At 37.1% G+C, this 18967-nt stretch overlaps 1 protein-coding gene across 2 annotated transcripts in view; it reads right to left on the bottom strand.

Annotated features, from left to right (window-relative positions):
• The window catches only part of cdc42ep5 (CDC42 effector protein (Rho GTPase binding) 5), a 28864-nt gene that overhangs the window by 7967 nt on the left and 1930 nt on the right, over window positions 1–18967 (bottom strand). The window contains exon 1 of one of the 2 annotated variants that reach the window (XM_061915280.1): window positions 9164–9318. The exons of the other annotated variant lie outside the window; for it this stretch is intronic. The gene's annotated coding sequence lies outside the window, so the exon portion shown is untranslated. Of the gene's footprint in view, window positions 1–9163; window positions 9319–18967 lie in introns of those variants that run through there. 2 annotated transcript variants of the gene reach the window in all.

Raw genomic sequence — 18967 nt, 5'->3', positions numbered from 1 at the left:
TTATCCATCGCACATTCATCCATAAAAACCTCACATATATATTTAGTCATCACACATTTATCCATAAGAACTATTTACCCATCGTACATTTATCCATAAAAACTTGTGTAAATTTAGTCTTTGCACATCCATCCATCCATTTTCTACCGCTTATTCCCTTTGGGTTCGCGGGAGGGGCTGGCGCCTATCTCAGCTACAATCGGGCGGAAGGCGGCGTACACCCTGGACAAGTCGCTACCTCATCGAAGGGCCAACACAGATAGACAGACATCATTCACACTCACATACACACACTAGGGACCATTTAGTGTTGCCAATCAACCTATCCCCAGGTGCATGTCTTTGGAAGTGGGAGGGGCCTATCCCCAGGTGCATGTCTTTGGAAGTGGGAGGGGCCTATCCCCAGGTGCATGTCTTTGGAAGTGGGAGGGGCCTATCCCCAGGTGCATGTCTTTGGAAGTGGGAGGGGCCTATCCCCAGGTGCATGTCTTTGGAAGTGGGAGGGGCCTATCCCCAGGTGCATGTCTTTGAAGGTGGGAGGAAGCCAGAGTACCCGGAGGGAACCCACGCAGTCACGGGGAGAACATGCAAACTCCACACAGAAAGATCCCGAGCCCGGGAACTTTAGTGTTCTCCACACTTTAGAGGAGTCCAATAAATATCATATTGGTTTTCAAAATGAAAAATCCCCAAATTGGCCCCTGCATGCTTTCTCATTTCCCAGTGTGTGGCCCTCAGGGGACAAGTAAGGACACCCTGGCACAGGTGGAATATTTTGCTGCATGCTTTCAATGGGCAAAAGTAGAATAAGACCTTCTGTCTCTGTAACTATTTTGTTATTTTGCAGAGCAAAGAATAAATGTTTCTTGGAATGGAGCACAAATACAAAAGCGTCCAGCAGGGGGCCAAAGAACTCTGGATGGTTTCACTTCTGGTCTTCTGGAGCAGTTTAGGGGAAGAAAGCGTTGACTTGAATTTGAATGGTAAGGCAGTCCAGTTGGAGATGATGCAATCCAGTATCAGGTTCCAGTACCAGCTGCAAAGTATGGAACTGTTTCCTGGACCAGAGGCACAGGAAGTCACAGGAAGTCCATTCACACTTTGCAGCCAGCGAGCAGTGAGGAGAACTACTTTCAGGACTCCACTTGCTCCTTTCATCCTGGAACTTTTTTAGAAGTCTTGAAGTAGAGCTCACATTTCCCTAACAGGCTGAAATTTTAGAAGTTGGAACAGTTTGAATCGGGTGAAAAATGTGGGAGTTGTGGAACTTTGAAGAATGTCCCATTCATTTCAATGGGAATTTCTACAAAATGTGGGAATTTTGAGGAAAAACTGGAAGTTTTTTTGAAAATGGTAAAAGACTTGAATGGTCTGGTTGGTGTTGGAATTTTTCAAGTCGGTGGTGAAATGTTGAAGTGGCAACATGTTGAATTTAGAAATGGTATTACAGAATTCATGGAGTTTCAGGAAATCCGGGAATTTTTCCAGTTCAAAAAACAACTTTGTTTTTTGTCCTGATTAAGAGGAATGTTTGGACGGTGGAACGGTTGAAGTGGGTTGAAAAATGTGTGAGGAGTAGTCGACAGAAAAAAAGGGTTGAAATAGGGCTTTGGAAAACCAGATAATTGTGGGAAATCCTGGAATTTTTTCAAACTTGGAAAAAGGGGTAGTTTGAATTTCCAGGATGGTGGAATGTGTTGAAGGTGGAATGGTTTGAATAGGTTGAAAAATGTGGAAATGGTGGAAAGTTTGAAAAATGGACAATTAATTTTGAATGGGGAAAATTAAGAAAAAAATAAGATAAATCCTGGAATTTTTTAAAGAATTGTTGAAGTCGAGCACACATTTCCCTAACAGGCTGAATATTATGAAGTGTGAAGAGTTTGAATCGGGTGAAAAATGTGGGAGTTGTGGAACTTTGAAGAATGTCCCATTGATGTCAATGGGAATTTAACCCTAAATTTGGGAATTTCGGGAAAAGCGGGAATTTTTTTGAAAATGGTCTGAATGAGTTGAAATGGTTGGTGTTACAATTTTTCAAATCGGTGGAAAAATGTTGAAATAGTAACATGTTGAAATGAGAAATGGTATCACAGAATTCCTGGAAAACCGGGAATTTTTATTGTTCAAAAACAACTTATTTTTTTTTGTCCTGATTAAGAGTAATGTTTGGACTGTGGAACGGTTGAAGTGGGTTGAAAAATGTGGGAGGAGTAGTCGCCAGAAAAAAGGGTGGAAACAGGGCTTTGGAAAACCAGGAATTGTGCAAAATCCTGGAATTTTTTGAACTTGAAACTGATGAAGTGGGTTGAAAAATGTGTGAGGAGTAGTCGCCAGAAAAAAGGGTGGAAGTAAGACTTCGGAAAACCAGATAATTGTGGGAAATCCTGGAATTTTTTTGAAGTTGGAAAAAGGGGTAGTTTGAATTTCCAGGATGGTGGAATGTGTTGAAGGTGGAATGGTTTGAATAGGTTGAAAAATGTGGAAATGGTGGAAAGTTTGAAAAATGGACAATTCATTTTGAATGGGGGAATTTAAGAAAAAATAAGATAAATCCTGGAATTTTTTTTAGACTAGTTAAAGTCGAGCACACAATTCCCAAACAGGCTGAATATTATGAAGTGTGAAGAGTTTGAATCGGGTGAAAAATGTGGGAGTTGTGGAACTTTGAAGAATGTCCCATTGATGTCAATGGGAATTTAACCCTAAATTTGGGAATTTCGGGAAAAGCGGGAATTTTTTTGAAAATGGTCTGAAGGAGTTGAAATGGTTGGTGTTAGAATTTTTCAAATCGGTGGAAAAATGTTGAAATAGTAACATGTTGAAATGAGAAATGGTATCACAGAATTCCTGGAAAACCGGGAATTTTTACTGTTCGAAAACCACATCGTTTTTTTTGTCCTGATAAAGAGTAATGTTTGGACTGTGGAACGGTTGAAGTGGGTTGAAAAATGTGGGAGGCGTAGTCGCCAGAAAAAAGGGTGGAGACGGGGCTTTGGAAAACCAGGAATTGTGCAAAATCCTGGAATTTTTTTAACTTGAAACTGATGAAGTGGGTTGAAAAATGTGTGAGGAGTAGTCGCCAGAAAAAAGGGTGGAAATAAGACTTCGGAAAACCAGATAATTGTGGGAAATCCTGGAATTTTTTTGAAGTTGGAAAAAGGGGTAGTTTGAATTTCCAGGATGGTGGAATGTGTTGAAGGTGGAATGGTTTGAATAGGTTGAAAAATGTGGAAATGGTGGAAAGTTTGAAAAATGAACAATTCATTTTGAATGGGGAAAATTAAGAAAAAAATAAGATAAATCCTGGAATTTTTTAAAGAATTGTTGAAGTCGAGCACACAATTCCCAAACAGGCTGAATATTATGAAGTGTGAAGAGTTTGAATCGGGTGAAAAATGTGGGAGTTGTGGAACTTTGAAGAATGTCCCATTGATGTCAATGGGAATTTAACCCTAAATTTGGGAATTTCGGGAAAAGCGGGAATTTTTTTGAAAATGGTCTGAATGAGTTGAAATGGTTGGTGTTAGAATTTTTCAAATCGGTGGAGAAATGTTGAAATAGTAACATGTTGAAATGAGAAATGGTATTACAGAATTCCTGGAAAACCGGGAATTTTTACTGTTCAAAAACAACTTCATTTTTTTTGTCCTGATTAAGAGTAATGTTTGGACTGTGGAAGGGTTGAAGTGGGTTGAAAAATGTGAGAGGAGTAGTCGCCAGAAAAAAGGGTGGAGACAGGGCTTTGGAAAACCAGGAATTGTGCAAAATCCTGGAATTTTTTGAACTTGAAACTGATGAAGTGGGTTGAAAAATGTGTGAGGAGTAGTCGTCAGAAAAAAGGGTGGAAATAAGACTTCGGAAAACCAGATAATTGTGGGAAATCCTGGAATTTTTTCAAACTTGGAAAAAGGGGGTAGTTTGAATTTCCAGGATGGTGGAATGTGTTGAAGGTGGAATGGTTTGAATAGGTTGAAAAATGTGGAAATGGCGAAAAGTTTGAAAAAATGGCCAACTCATTTTGAATGGGAAAAATGTCCTGGAATTCTGGAAAATCTGGGAATTTGTCAAAAGAAAACCAGCAACTTCCCAATAGGCTGAACAGCTTGAAGTTGAAACGTTTTGAATGGGGTGAAAATGCAGAAGGTAGAACGCACCAAAATGTGGAGAAGGAAAATAAGTTTAAAAAGCATGTGTGAATGTTTGGAGCATTCACACTATAACAACAATAATATAATAATAATAATAACAACAACAACAATAATAATAATGAAAGTAGTCAACATCAGGTATGAAGATGAGATCAGAGGTTGTTCAATGTCAACATTTGATGAGTCAAATGATTCCTTTTTGATGTCATGTGAGGCAACTTCAAAGGACAAAGACATGATTGTAGAACTAAATACCAGAACCTTATAGAACCTCCTCAGGCGCTCAGCAACCTGCTTTCCTCTCACCAGATTAACACTCATCCATTTCCAATGTCAATACTGTACCTTACTAGTTTATGTTCAATGTCCATACTGTACCTTACTAGTTTATGTTCAATGTGAATACTGTATCTTACTAGTTTATGTTCAATGTGAATAATGTATCATAGTAGTTTATGTTCAATCTGAATACTGTATCTTACTAGTTTATGTTCAATGTGAATACTGTATTTTAGTAGTTTATGTTGAATGTGAATACTGTATCTTAGTAGTTTATGTTCAATGTGACTACTGTATCTTAGTAGTTTATGTTCAATGTGAATACTGTATCTTCGTAGTTTATGTTCAATGTGAATACTGTATCTTCGTAGTTTATGTTCAATGTGAATACTGTATCTTACTAGTTTATGTTCAATGTGAATACTCTGAATAGTTTATGTTCAATGTTAATAATATGTCTTAGTAGTTTATGTTCAATGTGAATACTGTATCTGAGTAGTTTATGTTCAATGTTAATAATATGTCTTAGTAGTTTATGTTCAATGTGAATACTGTATCTGAGTAGTTTATGTTCAATGTTAATAATATGTCTTAGTAGTTTATGTTCAATGTGAATACTGTATCTTAGTAGTTTATGTTCAATGTGAATACTGTATCTTAGTAGTTTATGTTCAATGGGACTACTCTATCTTAGTAGTTTATGTTCAATGTAAATACTGTATCTTAGTAGTTTGTTCAATGGGACTACTTTATCTTAGTAGTTTATGTTCAATGTAAATACTGTATCTCAGTAGTTTATGTTCAATGTAAGTACTGTGTCTTACTAGTTTATGTTCAATGTGAATACTCTGAATAGTTTATGTTCTATGTGAATATTGTATCTTAGTAGTTTATGTTCAATGCGAATACTGTGTCTTAGTAGTTTATGTTCGATGTGAATACTGTATCTTACTAGTTTATGTTTAATGTCAATACTGTATCTTAGTAGTTTATGTTCAATGTCAATACTGTACCTTAGTAGTTTATGTTCAATGTGAATACTGCATCTTAGTAGTTTATGTTCAATGTCAATACTGTCTTAGTAGTTTATGTGTAATGTCAATACTGTGTCTCTGTAATTTATGTTCAATGTGAATACTGTGTTTTAGTAGTTTATGTTTAATGTGAATACTCTATCTTAATAGTTTATGTTCAATGTGAATACTCTTCCCGAATATCCTAGATTACCAGGAATTCCGGGTTTTTCGGGACATTTTTACCAGTGAAAATATGTTCAAACTGGCACAATACCCACATTTCTCACCCGGTTTAAACGGTTTCAACAAATTCTAACATCCTGGACATTCAAACTACCATTCTCCAAGTTACAAAAAAATTCCAGGAGTTCCCGGTTTTACAAAGATGTATTTCCACCCTTTTTTATTCCGGCTTCTTTGTCTTCATTGTCCAACCATTCCACGATCAAAACTTTCCACTAAGTTGGGACATCAAAAGTCTTTTTTCGTACGAATCCCCCAAAATTTCCAGGAAAATTCCTATTCCAATGAACGGACAATGTTTCCTAAATCCCACATTTTCCACATTTCTTAAGCAAATGAAACCATTCCACTCATCCTGGACATTAAAACGAACACTTTCCCTAGTTCCCCCAGAAATTCCTGTTTTCCAGGAATTCCATAACTCCTCCTCCAACAAATGGTGTTACTACTTCAACATTTCCCGACCGATCCAAACAATTCTAAAACCAACCAATTTAGCTCCTTCATTCTATTCCTAACCTTCAAAAAACAAAACACTTTGCCTGAAATTACCAGGAAACTCCCATCGAAATGAATGTGGCATTTTTCAAACCTGCACAATTCCTACATTTGTTGACCGATTCAACGCAACCACTCCACTCACCCTGGACATTCAAACCAGTGTTTCTGGATTCCACAATTTCCCTGATTACCCGAAAATTTCTGCTTATGAACACCACTGTTTTTGCCCTTTTTCTTTTGACTTCTATTTCCTCAATTTTCATCCGATCAGAACCATTCAAGTATCAACATTTTGGGTTCTGCTGGAATTTAAGACCAACCATATTTTCCTCTTCTCAAATGATCACAAATTACCAGGAATTCCAGGTTTTTAAGGACATTATTTCCACAGAAAATATTTGCAAACGAGCACAATTCCCACATTTCTCTCCCGATTTGAACAGTTTCCCTTTCAACACATTCCACTCATCCTGGACATTCAAACTACCAGTTTCCAAATTCAAGAAAATTCAAGAAATCCCCAGTTTTCCAAAGCCCTTTTTCCGCCCTTTTTTTCTTTCAGCTTCTCCGTCTACATTTTTCGACCAAGTCCGCCATCAAAACAAAGCACATTGCTGGGACATCAAAGGTAGCTACTTTTGTTTATACTTCTACTTTGTCACTCATTTTGTTTACGTCGCACAAAAACAGCACTTCTACCAAGTCCAATACATATATATATATATATATATATATATATATATATATATATATATATATATATATATATATATATATTCGTTAGGTCAGGAATAAACACAAAGGCTATATCATCCCTACAAGCCTGTTTGGCAGGTTTCCCTGCTTTTCAGGGGATTTTAAAATCCCCTGAGGACCCTGCTCCATCACGGTATATATGTGGTCAGGAAATAACACAGAGAGGCAATATCATCCCATCCACGGAGATATATATATATATATATATATATATATATATATATATATATATATATATATATATATATATATATATATATATATATATATATATATATATATATATATATATATGTATGTATGTATGTATGTATGTGTTTATATATATATGTATATATGTATGTATGTATGTATGTATGTGTTTATATATATATGTATATATATATGTATGTATGTATGTATGTATGTGTGTATGTGTATATATATATATATATATGTATATTTATATGTATATATGTATATGTATATACATATACATATAGTCTTGTGATTTTTCCCACACATACATACATACATATATATATATATATATGTATATATACACAGACACATCCATTAGGTCAGAAAAAACACAGAGCCTATATCATCCCATCCATGGATATATATATATATATATGTACACACACACACACATATATGTATGCATATATACCACACACACATATATATATATATATACACATATATGTATGTATATACACACATGTATATATGTATATATATACAGTATATATATATACATATGTGTGTATATATATATATATATATATATATATATATATATATATATACACACACATATGTATGCATATATACCACACACACACATATATATATATATACACACACATGTATATATATATATACATATATATATACATGTGTGTGTATATATATATATATATGTGTGTGTGTGGTATATATGCATACATATGTGTGTATATATATGTATGCATATATATATATATATGCATATATGTATATATATACATATACATATATATATACATGTGTGTGTATATATATATGTGTGTGTGTGGTATATATGCATACATATGTGTGTATATATATGTATATATATATATACACACATATGTATATATATATATATACTGTATATATATACTGTATATACATACATATATACATGTGTGTATATACATACATATATGTGTATATATATATATGTGTGTGTGTGGTATATATGCATACATATATATGTGTGTGTGGGTGTACATATATATATATATATATATATATATATATATATATATATATATCCATGGATGGGATGATATAGGCTCTGTGTTTTTTCTGACCTAATGGATGTGTCTGTGTATATATACATATATATATATATATATATATATATATATATATATATATATATATATATATATGTATGTATGTATGTGTGGGAAAAATCACAAGACTACTTCATCTCTACAGAACTGTTTCATGAGGGGTTCCCTCAATCAACAGGAGATTTAGGTTGAGGGAACCCCTCATGAAACAGTTCTGTAGAGATGAAGTAGTGATTTTTCCCACACATACATATTGCGCTCTACCACGGTATCGAGCACTATTCTCTGGATAATCCAATCAAGACACACACACACATATATATATATATATATATATATATATATATATATATATATATATATATATATATATATATATATATATATATATATATATATATTAGGTCAGGAAAAATCACAGAAGCTATATCATCCCCACAAGCCTGTTTCGCAGGTTTACCTGACTTTAAAATCCCCTGAAGATCAGGAAAACGTTCTCTACCCAGTATTGAGCGCTGTATAACGGACAAACCATGGAAACCTAGACTATACACATATAGATATAGATATGCATGTATATGTATATCTGCAGGCTAAATAAGATTGTGTAATGTTGCAAGGCCATGCCGGGACTTGTACTCCAAGACGATCCTTGCAATGCCAGCACATATTTAGTGCGGGTGTGGGGTGAGTGGGAGGTGTGGGGGTGTGGGGGGGTGAGTGGGGACAAATAAGTAGAAAAACAACACGCTGATTTTCCTGCAAATAATATTTTTGTGCAGGCGTCATTGGCGAGAGAGACGACGTAAAAGTTTAGGCGCTCCAATCGATCCCGACGTACAATTAAGGAGTTGGGAGCGATACGGTGATCGATCATCGCGCGACTCTTTCCACGCAGACACGCGGCACTTACGTGGCTGACTTGTCGGCGTGATCTCGTCCTGCTGCGGCAAGAAAATATTCCACTTTTACTTCTGCATCTCCGTCACTTTTCTTCCCCAACTACTTTTTTTTCTTCCAAAGGGATGGGCGCGATCCCCGGATGTGACGTCACAGTCGGAGTGGAACGGCATCTTTTTTTTTTTTTTGCTTTTTTTTTTTATTAAACTTCCACTGCGACGATTTTAACACGTGAACTCAACTCCGCGTCGCCGTTTCATCCATGATGAAAAAAAATCTGATTGTTGTCACTTCGCGTCCCTTTTTTTAGCCGACGACGTCATCGGGATGGGTCGTTCGTAAACGATCCGCAACTTTGAAGTGAACGACCTGTCATCCGCACGTCTGTGGAGCTTAGAATTTCGATTGATTGATTGAAACTTTTATTAGTAGATTGCACAGTTCAGTACATATTCCATACAATCGACCACTAAATGGTAACACCCGAATTAGTTTTTAAACTTACTTAAGTCGGGTTCCACGTTAATCAATTCATGGAATGGACTTTGACCTTTTAGATAAATCACGGATCTGTTCCCGACACCCGTCATACTTGTCGGATCAAATGTCACATAGATGAAGGAAAGTCACAATTATGAGATCAAATGGCATTAATGGCAAAATCGTCATTCAGATAAAAAGTATTAATTTTCTAAAACATCCATTTTCTACCGCTTATTCCCTTTTGGGGTCGCGGGGGGCGCTGGCGCCTACCTCAGCTACAATTGGGCGGAAGGCTGTGTACACCCTGGACAAGTCGCTTTCTCATCGCAGGGCCAACACAGTTATGTATGAGAAAAAAAAAATAATAATTATGAGTCCATTTTTATGTGGAAAAAAGTCCAAATGATGTGATAAAAATCGTAAATCTGTCGAATTTATGAGTGACAAAAAAGTTATTAAGACAAAACAATATTATTTATGAGAAAAAACTCATAAATATGAGTCCATTTTTATGTTGAAAAAAGTCCAAATGATGTGATAAAAATTGTAAATATGTGAAATTATTCCCCCATGAGGTGGCGACTTGTCCAGGGTGCACCCCGCCTTCCGCCTGATTGTAGTTGAGATAGGCACCAGCGCAAAAAAGGGACAAGCAGTACAAAATGGATGGATGGATGTGAAATTATGAGGAAAAAATCATATTTATTTGATGAAAAGTCGTAATTGTGAGATTGAAATGTCGTTATGAGATAAAATGTCGAAATTTGGAGAAAGTCATATTGATGAGAAAAAGGATATTTATGAGATTTAAGTCATATTTACCATAAAAACAACATGAGTACATTTTATAAGGAAATAATGTCATTGTCTGATAAGAATCGTAATTATGAGATTTTAAAAATCGTAATTATGAGATAAAATGTCGAGATTATACGGAAAAATATTTGTGAGATAAAAAGTTATATGTATGTGATAAGAAGTTTTATATATATATATATATATATATATATATATATATATATATATATATATATATATATATGTGTGTGTGTGTGATAAGTCATATTTATGTGGCAGAAAGTCATATTTATGTGATAAAAAACATTAGTATGCGATAAAAGTCATATTTATGTGGCAACAATTCATATTTATGTGATAAAAAACATTGTTATGCCATAAAAGTCATATTCATGTGGCAACAATTCATATTTATGTGATAAAAAACATTGTGTGATAAAAGTCATATTTATATGTGGCAACAATTCATATTCATGTGTTAAAAATTCCTAAATATGACATAAAAGTCATATTTATGAGATTTTAAAGTCAAAATTATGAGGAAAAAGTCAAAATTATGAGAAAAAAAGGTCAAATATTTAGAAAACCAGTCGTCATTATGAGATATGTCATATTTATTAGATAAAAAGTCACAATCATGATATAAAAGGTCATATTTATGAGATAAAAATTCATATTTTTGAGATAAAATGTCATAATTATGAGATTAAATTAAGTCATATTTATGAGATACAAAGTCGAAATTATGAGATAAAAGGTCATATTTCATGAGTAAAAAGTAATCTTTTTTTATCTCATAAATAAAAAAATTAAACAACAATTTTCTTCAATGAAAAAAACATTTACAAGTATGACAACAATTTTCTGGAATTTAAAACAATTTGGGAGTCCAAAAAAATATCCCAATAGATGGAACCGATTCAGAAGTAAAAAAAACAAAACAATATTGCAAGCAAATAAAAAAATTAAAAATCTTCATTGAAAAAGCGATTCACACATATGACAACAATTTACTGCAAATCAAGGAAACAATTTTCAAGTAGAAAAAAAATTATTGCATAAAAAAGAAACGATTCCGAAGTTGAAAAAAATACTGTAAAAAAAACAATCGGTAAATAAAAAATTAAAAAAATTCACTACGAGCACGACAACATCGCCTTTTAGCATTCACACTGTTAGCATTTTAGGACAACATAGAATACATTCACACGCACATTGTTAGCATTTTAGGACAAATATACCAATTTCACACGCACACTGTTAGCATTTAAGGACAAAATGTAATAAATTCACATGTACACTGTCAGCATTTTAGGACAAAATATAATAAATCCATTTTAGACAAAGTTATGTTGAACTTTCACTTTTGCTTCTAAGAACTGTGGTGTGTTCAAGGACCCTCAGTTAAAGTTCAAAAGACTCACATCCTCCACATACGTCAACAAACAAAAAAAAGGCTTTTAGTTGTGTTTTAAAAGTGTTTTTAGTGCATGTAAACATGGCGTGTGAGGGCAGCTCAAAGGTGTCCAAAGTGCAGCCTGGAAGTGGAGGAAGGAGTACACCTGTGATCAGAGAAGTTTAGTCTATGAATACAGCTTGCCACTCTTGGAAGTGGAGGAAGGAGTAAACCTGTGATTAGAGAAGTTTGAGTGCAGGTGTTAGATGACATCACACTGCATCCTGGCTCACTTCCTTCCTAAAGGTCAAAGAAACAATGGTGACTCCTTCTTGTTGTGGGCGTGTCTTCACATGTGACATCCTGTGGGCGTGCCTTCAAATGTGGGCGTGTTTTCACATGTGCCATTGTGTGGGCGTGTCTTCACATGTGACATCGTGTGGGTGTGTCTTCCCATCTGACATCTTGTGGGCGTGTCTTCACGTGTGGGCGTGTTTTCACATGTACCAACGTGTGGGCGTGTCTTCACATGAGCCATCCCGTGGGTCTGTCTTCCCATCTGACATCTTGTGGGCGTTTCCTCGCATGTGACATCTTGTGGGCGTGTCTTCATATGTGCCATCCTGTGGGCATGTCTTAACATGTGGGCATGTCTTCACACGTGCCACCATGTGGGCGTGTCTTCACATGTGACATCTTCTGGGCGTGTCTTCATATGTGCCATCCTGTGGGCGTGTCTTCACATGTGACATCTTGTGGGCTTATCTTCACATGTGACATCCTGTGGGTGTGTCTTCACATGTGGGCGTGTCTTCACATGTGCCATCCTGTGGGTGTGTCTTCACATGTGGGCGTGTCTTCACATGTGGGCGTATCTTCACATGTGCCATCCTGTGGGTGTGTCTTCACATGTGGGCGTGTCTTCACATGTGCCATCCTGTGGGTGTGTCTTCACATGTGGGCGTGTCTTCACATGTGGGCGTATCTTCACATGTGCCATCCTGTGGGTGTGTCTTCACATGTGGGCATATCTTCACAAGTGCCATCCTGTGGGTGTGTCTTCACAAGTGGGCGTGTCTTCACATGTGGGCGTGTCTTCACACGTGCCATTGTGTGGGCGTGTCTTCACACATGCCATCTTGTGGGCGTGTCTTCACACGTGCCATCCTGTGGGTGTGTCTTCACATGTGGGCGTGTCTTCACATGTGACATCGTGTGCGCGTTTCTTCACATGTGACATCATGTGGGCGTGTCTTCACACGTGCCATGTGTGGGCGTGTCTTCTCATGTGGGCAAGTCTTCACATGTGCCATCGTGTGGGCGTGTCTTCACACATGCCATCGTGTGGGCGTGTCTTCACACATGCCATCGTGTGGGCGTGTCTTAACATGTGACATCGTGTGGGTGTGTCTTCACACGTGCCATCGTGTGGGCGTGTCTTAACATGCCACATCGTGTGGGTGTGTCTTCACACGTGCCATCTTGTGGGCGTGTCTTCACATGTGCCATCCTGTGGGCGCGTCTAAACATGTGGCCGGGTCTTCACACGTGCCATCGTGTGGGCGTGTCTTCACACGTGCTCCTTGTGGGCATGTCTTCACACTGGCCATCGTGTGGGCGTGTCTTAACATGTCACATCGTGTGGGCGTGTCTTCACACGTGCCATCTTGTGGGCGTGTCTTCACATGTGACATGATGTGGGCGTGTCTTCACATGTGACACCTTGTGGGCGTGTCTTCACATGTGCCTTCCTGTGGGCGCGTCTTCACATGTGACATCATGTGGGCGTGTCTTCACATGTGACATCTTGTGGGCGTGTCTTCACACGTGCCATCTTGTGGGCGTGTCTTCACATGTGACATGATGTGGGCGTGTCTTCACATGTGACACCTTGTGGGCGTGTCTTCACATGTGCCTTCCTGTGGGCGCGTCTTCACATGTGACATCATGTGGGCGTGTCTTCACATGTGACATCTTGTGGGCGTGTCTTCACACGTGCCATCGTGTGGGCGTGTCTTAACATGTGGCCGGGTCTTCACACGTGCCGTGTGTGGGCATGTCTTCACATGTGACATTGTGTGGGCGTGTCTTCTCATGTGGGCGTGTCTTCACATGTGACATCCTGTGGGCGTGTATTCACATATGGGCAAGTCTTCACATGTGCCAACATGTGGGCGTGTCTTCACATGTAACATCGTGTGGGCGTGTCTTCACATGTGCCATCCTGTGGGTGTGTCTTCACATGTGACATCTTGTGGGCGTGTTTTCACACGTGCCATCTTGTGGGTGTGTCTTCACATGTGACATCGTGTGGCCGTGTCTTCACACATGCCATTTTGTGGAGGTGTCTTCACACGTGCCATCGTGTGGGCGTGTCGTTACATATGACATCGTGTCGGTGTGTCTTCACATGTGACATCGTGTGGGCGTGTCTTCACACGTGCCATTGTGTGGGCGTGTCTTCACATGTGACATCGTGTGGGCGTGTCTTCACATGTGCCATCGTGTGGGCGTGTCATCACATGTGACATCTTGTGGGCGTGTCTTCACATGTGACATCTTGTGGGCGTGTCTTCACATGTGACATCGTGTGGGTGTGTCTTCACATGTGCCATCGTGTGGGAGTGTATCCACACGTGCCATCTTGTGGGCGTGTCTTTACATGTGACATTGTGTGGGTGTGTCTTTACATATGACATCATGTGGACGTGTCTTCACTTGTGACATCCTGTGGGCGTGTCTTCACATGTGACATCTTGTGGGCGCGTCTTCAAATAGGCCATCATGTGGGCGTGTCTTCACATGTGGGCGTGTCTTCACATGTGCCATCGTGTGGGCGTGTCTTCACACGTGCCATTGTGTGGGCGTGTCTTAACATGTGACATTGTGTGGGCGTGTCTTCACACGTGCCATCGTGTGGGCGTGTCTTCAAATATGCCATCATGTGGGCGTGTCTTCACATGTGGGCGTGTCTTCACATGTGCCATCGTGTGGGCGTGTCTTCACACGTGCCATCGCGTGGGCGCGTCTTAACATGTGACATCGTGTGGGCGTGTCTTCACACGGGCCATCGTGTGGGGGTGTCTTCACATGTGCTATCGTGTGGGCGTGTCTTCACATGTGGGCGTGTCTTCACATGTGCCATCGTGTGGGCGTGTCTTCACACGTGCCATCGTGTGGGCGCGTCTTAACATGTGACATCGTGTGGGCGTGTCTTCACACGGGCCATCGTGTGGGCGTGTCTTCACATGTGCCATCTTGTGGGCGTGTCTTCACACGTGCCATCGTGTGGGCATGTCTTAACATGTGACATCGTGTGGGCGTGTCTTCACACGGGCCATCGTGTGGGCGTGTCTTCACATGTGACATCGTGTGGGCGTGTCTTCACATGTGACATCGTGTGGGCGTGTCTTCACACATGACATCATGTGGACGTGTCTTCACATGTGCCATCTTGTAGGCGTGTCTTCACATGTGACATCGTGTGGGCGTGTCTTCACACGTGCCATCGTGTGGGCGTGTCTTCACACGAGCCATCGTGTGGGCGTGTCTTCACATGTGCCATCCTGTGGGCATGTCTTCACATGTGATCCACAGCACTAACTGTACAACAGCTGTAATTGACCCTCCAGAAGGACAGGTGGTGCTGCTGAGACAGTGTCAGGCCGTCAGAGCGATTGTTATGTTGCGCATAGTGCCGTCCACCAAAAATACCAAAGAAGAAGATAAAAAGTGGTGTGTAAAATGGCGGACAGAAGATAGGGGAAACTAGCTCAACCTGTAAGTTAATCTGCAAGTGTTCCCCCCTTTTTTCATTTTTTTACTTGCACATTGTTCAATCAATCAATCAATTAATCATCAATCAATGGTTATTTATAGTTCATTTTATTTCAAGTAAACTGCTTTAACTTGCAAATATTTTTTTATTGAATTTTTTTTTTACTTGCATATCATTGTTTTAATTGAAGAAAATTGTTTTTTTTACTTGCATGTTGTTTTGAACCGCTAAACCATTTATTAAAGTCCACCAGCACTTCAGTTCAGTATCGGCTGGTCAACATTTAAACCATTTCAACCTTCAAACCATTTCTGCAGTCCAACTTCTCTACATTCATTTTACGTTCCATCAGTATTTCAGTTTGGCTTCAGCCTTAGAGCTTCACACGCACTTTCTACAGGAATTGTTTTGTCGAGTTGTGTAATAATATCATGAGGTAATTTATTTTTTACGTGTTATTTTTTTAAAGTATACACCTCAGAGTAATATATTTCGAAACTTAGCGCATACTAGTTATTATTTTACCATGCTAACAATAGCATCTTAGCTTTTTCGAGGGGACTTAGTAGGTCTTTAACTTTTTAGATCATTAATGCTAATTGTAAGCATGCTATTGTTAGCATAGTACTGCTATCATTTTAGCTTGGTTGGCTAATTTTGCAAATTTATTTTGTTACTTGACGCTATCTGGCTGAAGTGCTAACTGTTAGCATATTAGTTTGGCTTTGGCTCTTCAGCAATCACAATAAATTTCTAACAAAATTGCATTGTCTAACTAATTGAAAAAATTATATATACATACATATATATATATATATATATATATATATATATATATATATATATATATATATATATATATATATATATATATATATAGTTTGGCTTTGGCTCTTCAGTATTCACAATAAATTTATACCAAAATTGCATTATCCAACTAATTGAAAAAAATAATTAATAATAATAAATAAATATATATATATATATATATATATATATATATATATATATATATATATATATATATAGGACTGGTTTTAAAGGTTAAAAAATGACCAAAACCGCGCAAGTGACACGTTTGTCAATGAACCAATTCAAGCTACTAGAAATCCATTATTAAATGTATTAGTAATTGCTTTTTTTTTTAATTGAACAATCGAATACATAAACAATACATATTCACAATTTACAATTATGGCAGTTCCATATATTTGTAAATATCTACCAGGTTGAGCAATCAACAGCCATATAAAAACAAATGTATCTAGAAAGTAAAGTAAAGAGAGCGTACAGTTAGATAAATTAATGCATTAATAAATACAATAATAAAAAACAACAGTAATTCAAAAAAATATATATACTAAAATTTTGGCTTTTCTAAAACAACTATATAATCTACTGAATACAATAATTTCAGGGCTTTTTTTTTATTTTTAACACTTTAAAGATGTTATTGGTATTTTCAAATCATTGATCCAATGAGAGAATTTTTGTTTCATTTAAAAAAAAAAAGACCTCTATGTATGAACATTTTTGCCTGCCACATAATAATATTACCTATTTGTTATTTTTAATAAACGACTGTAACATAGAAATGTTTGTCAACATTATTATGCTCCAGTCACATTTTTTTCTACATAAATGTCGATTTATGAAAGTAAATCCTACATTTTCTAATTGGCCTAATTATTAAGAGTTCAAAAGACCTTAAATTGATATATTTTTAAAAAACATTTAAAGTGATTTAGGTAGCTCCCCTGGTCTTATGTTTTATATATACATATATAAATATATATATATATATATATATATATATATATATATATATATATATATATATATATATATATATATATATATATATATACATATATATATACATATATATATATATATTATTAATATTTAGGGTTAAGTTATTATTTAAGTTTATTATTATTATTGCTTAGGCTGCTTCCCCCACGACCCGACCTCGGATAAGCAGCAGGTAATGGATGGACAGATGGATGGATTTTATTATTATTTATTACTCTATCTGTATTTGCTTTTGTTTTCTTTCCTTACTTTTTAAAGTGCCTTGACTGTTGAGTAAATTATAAACGTATCTTTGTTATTCAATTGAATACATAAATAAATTAGAGCTGCAAGCAGCGATGGACGGGACCGACTTTTGCAGGTGTTTTTAGAAAAACTCTTTGGGCAACTTTTAATCAAAAGGGTTCAATCTCTTTCCTGTGCGAGTTTGAAGCCAACACAACAAACACGCTCAGAGGAGATAATGTTTGAAAAAAGGTGACGGGTTTTTACAAAACTTTTGTTTTGAAGGGGTAATCGCCAACTTCTTGTTGATTTTTTTCAAAAGGATGTCAATTAATGAAATGTTTTTGTTTCATGTCTCTACGACATTCCTACCGGAAGTTACAAGCAGTTTTGTCTGTGTTTTTTCCCAAGAGCAGTTTTGTCTGTGTTTTATTCCTAGGGGACGCTAGAGCGCAATTTTGAGTTTTGGGGTTTGTTTTTTTATTAGATCACAATTTTCGCCAGTCCTGATGTGGGTGTCCAGTTTGGTGAGTTTTGAAGCATTTAAGGGGGTCAAATTACAGCTCAAAGAGGCAAAAATTACATTTTCTTGGAAACTTTTGTTTTGAAGGGGTTTTTGCCAACTTCCTGATGATTTTTGCTGAAGGAAATCGGTAAATGAAATGTAAGTCTAAGTCAGACCTACATAGAGGTTTTTGTTTTATGTCTGTATGACATTCCTAACGGACGTTACAAGCAGTTTTGTCTGTGTTTTTTCCTAGGGGGCGCTAGAGCGCAATTTTGAGTTTTGTGTTTTTATTAGTTCGCAATTTTCACCAGTCCTGATGTGTGTGTCCAGTTTGGTGAGTTTTGAATCATTTTAAGGGGGTCAAATTACAGCTCAAAGAGGCAAAAATTACATTTTTTAGGAAACTTTTGTTTTGAAGGATTTTTTGCCAACTTCCTGTTGATTTTTGCTGAAGGATGCAAGAGTATGAAATCTAGGTCTAAGTTAGACCTACATAGAGGTTTTTGTTTCATGTCGCTACGACATTCCTACTGGAAGTTACAGGCAGTTGTGTCTGTGTTTTTTTCCTAGGGGGCGCTAGAGCTCAATTTTGAGTTTTTTTTATTTATTTTAATTTTTTATTAGATGGCAATTTTTGCCAGTTTTGAAGCATGTTAAAGGGGTCAGATTACAGCTCTAAGAGGCGGCGGAATAATAAAGAGTAATAATAAAACCTTAGAAAAACCATAGGTCCCCTGTCCCTAATAAAAACTAAAAAACTTGATGTTGTTCATAGGACCGACACGTTTTGTGTGATTGGGCAGCCTTCTTTAAG

Source organism: Nerophis ophidion, linkage group LG11 (assembly GCF_033978795.1).
Source record: "Nerophis ophidion isolate RoL-2023_Sa linkage group LG11, RoL_Noph_v1.0, whole genome shotgun sequence".
Classification (NCBI taxonomy): domain Eukaryota; kingdom Metazoa; phylum Chordata; class Actinopteri; order Syngnathiformes; family Syngnathidae; genus Nerophis; species Nerophis ophidion.
This window is presented reverse-complemented; position numbering and strand designations above follow the sequence as displayed.